Here is a 4,627-nt window from a genome sequence, read left to right as displayed (position 1 = left end):
AATAGCTTTCTTTTAATATCCTATGCAAGAAATAATAATGGGAAGGAGAAATGACACGCCAGATGAGTTTCTCCTCCTCCTCATAGTCCTAGAAGAAGCTGGAGAAAACAGCATGATAAGGGCTACTAAAATGCTGTGCTGTGTGCTGTGCTTAGTCACCCAGTTGTGTCCAACTCTTTGTGACCCCATGGACTGTAGCCCCCTAGGCTCCTCTGTCCATGGGGATTCTCCAAGCGAGAATACTGGAGTGGGTTGCCAAGCCCACCTCCGGTGCATCTTCCTGACCCAGGGATCGAATCTGCCTCTCCTGCATTGCAGTTGGATTCTTTATCTCTGAGACACTAGGAAGCAAAAAAAATCAACTATGCTTCAATAAAAACAAAAAACATCTGAGATGCTGACTCTCAGCTCATGTAAGAATAGCCTGCTACCATTTTTCCCTCACAAAAGTAATTCTATACATTTTTCATTTCTTAAAAGGTTATTATCCAAACAATTATCTCTTGTGGAAAAGAAGACAGCAAAAGATGGTTTAAAAAACTAAGCATGTGGCTTTTAGAAACAAAGTTAACGAATTTTGAAGGGTAGTAGGTAATCATGTAACAAACAGGTGCCAAACATTTAAACATCTAAGAGCTGTTTGGACAAACCAATTACTTGGAGATGTATACTGGGAAAACAAAGTCTGCAGAGCTAAGGTAGTATACGCTGTCTACTGGTGTGGCTCAGACTGTCTGGGCAGGACTCCGGATTGTCACCCACTACCTGTGAGATCTTGGACAAGTTACTTCTCTGTGCCCCTATTCCCTCTTAGGTAAAATAGAAACAATAATGGTACCTACCTCATAGAGTCTGACGAAATTTGAATAAGTTAATACACATTAAATGTGTAGAAAACTGCCTGACATAGAATAGGCACTTAATAAATGTTAAGTTGAAGTATACTGATTGATTCTGCTTTAAAATTCTTTGTAGCAATGGATGGACTAAATTTTTAAGGGGGTGTAGGACTAAGACTTGGCTTCCCAGGTGGCGCTAGTGGTAAACAAGCAGCCTGCTAAGGCAGGAGATGTAAGGAGACGCAGCTTCTATCTTTGGGTTGGGAAGATCCCGTGGAGAAGTGCATGGCAACCCACTCCAGTATTCTTGCCTGGAGAATCCCACGGACGGAGGAGCTGGGCGGGCTATATAGTCCATGGGGTTGCAAAGAGTCAGACACAACTGAAGTGACTTCGCGTTCATGCTTACAGGACTGAGACTTAAAATGATACAGACCACAGATCTAGAAACTTTTAAAAGGAGCTCCTAAAAATCAGTCTCCTGGAATCTTTGTTGTTTATCTTAGAGCAGAGATTGAAATCTTTTCAGTTAGAACCCATGCCTATAATCATTTATTCGTAATTGAATATGATTTAAAACTGAACTTTCATTTTGGTTCCTTCTCTTGCTTCTTTTACTATTCTTTCCCCTTTTTCTACTGGTAAAATTATCTTTCAATTAATATAATTTGAGCTCTCTCTCCCACGCGCTGGGGCGCTCTTCTCCTCGTGTCTTTAGATCAACGTGCCCTCAATCCTCAAAGATGGATTTTCCTGCTATCTTCTAAATAAAATAGAGCTGTAACACTGAGCTGGAAAAAAAAAAATATATATATATATATATATAATTTGAGTTTCAGGTACACAAAAGACACTGGGCTACATGCTGTGTAAGAGTCTGTAGCCTGTATAGGAGAGTGATTGAAATAGACTATTACATAAATCTTATGAGTATGTACAACATTGTTACTAGGGAAAACACATTCCACAATGGCAAATAATTGTTTGAGTATTCATCTCTATTCTATTTAATAAGTCAAGGAACTAGGTTGTTGATTTCACTAGCTCTGTTCCTTCAATTCCCTTCTTGTACCATGGAAAATAAGAGTAATCTTGTAGGCACACTTGCAGGCGGGGTGAAATGGGGTGAACACCCTAACTTGGGAAGTTCATTGCCAGGTTGCCCTTATGAGACAGGTGGTTACCAAATGTAGAGTCTTAAAGGGTTTTGGGTGGGATCATCTCTCCAGGTTATCTATGCACTGACCTCTACCCTTGCAGTGATTTAAAATCCCTACACTCTACAGTGGCTTCCCCGCTGTGACTTAGGTTTGGCTGTATAATAAAGAGGTGATGAATCATGCCCTTTCCCCTATTTGCTGCTGCTACGCTTGTTTTAGACAATTATCAGGCCCAGTAATTTAGGCACATTGCTGCTTTTAAGATTGAAAATTGAAAGGCCCTCTCCTCCACAAAAAAATGTCATAACTGTATATATAGAAATGACTTACAAGAAACTATAAAGTAGTTAATTTGCTTATCAACCATAAATAAATAATACTAAGTTGAGCATAGAGAATAAACAGAAATTTCCAGGAAAATCTAAGTGTTGTATCAGCCAGGCCATGTCATCCCCAACCTGACCCCTCTGCTCAAGCCACAGTCTGCCTCTTGCAGATGCAGCCATTGCCTGGTCCTTTTGCCAGTGAGAGCCCAATGTCATTCCAGTTCTTTCTCCAGAAGAGAGGGGAGAAATAAGGGAATAGTTTATCAGGAGCTCGACTCCCAGCATTTAGCCCAGTGCCTGGCACAGAGCCTGGCATATAAAGAGTACTCAGTAAATATTGATTGAGTGAACAAATACATTACCACCCCCAGAACCAGTGACCAGTGTCTTTTGGGATGGATGTTGCCTTCTGACACTTCTTGTATGTGTTACTTCCCAGTTTCCCTACCTGCCTCTCACCACGTGTGACTGACTATCCTAGCTGGCTGTTCTGATCCAGCCATCTGCCTCTGGTTCCCCTTCCAGAACCCCTGGAAGAATCACAGTGTAGTCTGCAATACCAGCTGATGGGTCAGGGGTGAGGGGGAAGGTGGAGGTGGCCTGACTTTGTCACCTGGGTCCTATAGTTCTTTTTCCCTAACTGAAGGCCTATTTCAGGGGTCTTTTACATTGCCCAGGGACTTCTGATTAACAACCCCCTGAAAGTGAAAGTGTTCGTAGTTCAGTTGCATGCGACTCTCTGTGACTCCATGGACAGTAACCTGCCAGGCCTCTCTGTCCATGGAATTCTCCAGGCAAAGATACTGGAGTGGGAAGCCATTCCCTTCTCCAGGCGATCTTCCTGACCCAGGGATTGAACCCAGGCTCCTGCATTGGAGGCAGATTCTTTATCTTCTGAGTCACCAGGGAACCCCAACAATCCCCTGGTCCTAAAATGTTAAGAATCCCCTCTCGGACTTCCCTGGTGGTCCAGTGGTAAAGAATCCAGCTGCCAGTACAAGGGACGTGGCTTTTATCCCTGGTTCCAGAAGATTCCACATGCTGTGGGGCAAATGAACCCTTGAGCCTCAACGACTGAAGCCCTCACACCCTAGAGCCCTTGCTCCGCAGCAGGAGAAGCCACTGCAATAAGAAGCCTGTGCAGTGCAATGAAGAGTGGCCCCTGCCCACCACAACCAGAGGAGGCCTGCAAGCAGCAGCAAAGGCCCGGTGCAGCTAATAAATAAATAAATAGCCCTAAAAAGGAAAGAAGAATCCCCTCTCCCCAAGTCTTCGTACTCCTTCTTGACTCATTCCTTGGACACTATTGCCAGAGTCTTCTCCACGTTAAGATACTACACTGACTCCTTTTCCATAAGGTATTTTACTCTCATCTGTTTCCCAATTAAAATCCAAGCATGAAATCCACATTAATATAATTTTATCATGCATGTGTGCTTGCTAAGTTTCTTCAGTTGTATCTGACTCTTTGTGACCTATGGACCATAGCCCACCAGCCTCCCTCTGTCCATGCGATTCTCCCGGCAAGAATACTAGAGTGGCTTACCATGCCCTCCTCCAGGGGATCTTCCCAACCCAGGGATCAAACCTGCATCTCTTTGTCTCCTAATTTTACTGTAAATATGCTCAAAGCTGCAAGGACTTACATTTACTTGCTTGTTAATTTCTCTTTTTCTCCCTGAAAGGAAATGAGGTAACCTCCCTCTTAGAAGAAATCCCTCTTTTCTCATTTAATTTTTATAGGCTACTTCTAGCAGTGCATTGAATTCTGTGCCCATGTTTCTAATCAGTCTTCACAGCTTCGTTCCTTTCCATCTCTTTTTTCCTGTCCGTATTTCTACCGTATCAGTTATGGCTTTTGTTAGCTGTTGCCTCAGCTTTGGCAACACCTTCTACACAGTCTTCTTACTTACTTACTTACTAGACTAGTTTATTCTGACCTTGGCTCTTATCATCTACGAGGCTTGGGGCAAGTTGCTTTTGCTCTAATCCCCAATTTCTTTTGTAAAATAGGCATATTATAGTATGGACTTTATACGGTTATTATAAATGCAAGCACATATTCTAGATTCCTCCAGGCTATAAATCCAGCTGCTAATTTAAAATCTTAATGGTTCTCATCCTTCCCCAGAGATTTCAGAATCTTACGAAATGGATGAGCCCAGTGACCTGAGTGCTCTGTGCCAGCCGCTGGTCTAGGCTCTGGGTACACAGCCATAAACCCATAGACCTGGACACTACTTTCATGGGTTTACATTCTACAGTAGGAAAAAGACAATTTTTTTAAAAGAGGAAGAAATAA

The sequence above is a fragment of the Oryx dammah genome, unplaced genomic scaffold (assembly GCF_014754425.2).
Source record: "Oryx dammah isolate SB20612 unplaced genomic scaffold, SCBI_Odam_1.1 HiC_scaffold_28, whole genome shotgun sequence".
Classification (NCBI taxonomy): Eukaryota; Metazoa; Chordata; class Mammalia; order Artiodactyla; family Bovidae; genus Oryx; species Oryx dammah.
The sequence above is the reverse complement of the archived record's forward strand: the minus strand, read 5'-3'. Positions refer to the sequence as shown.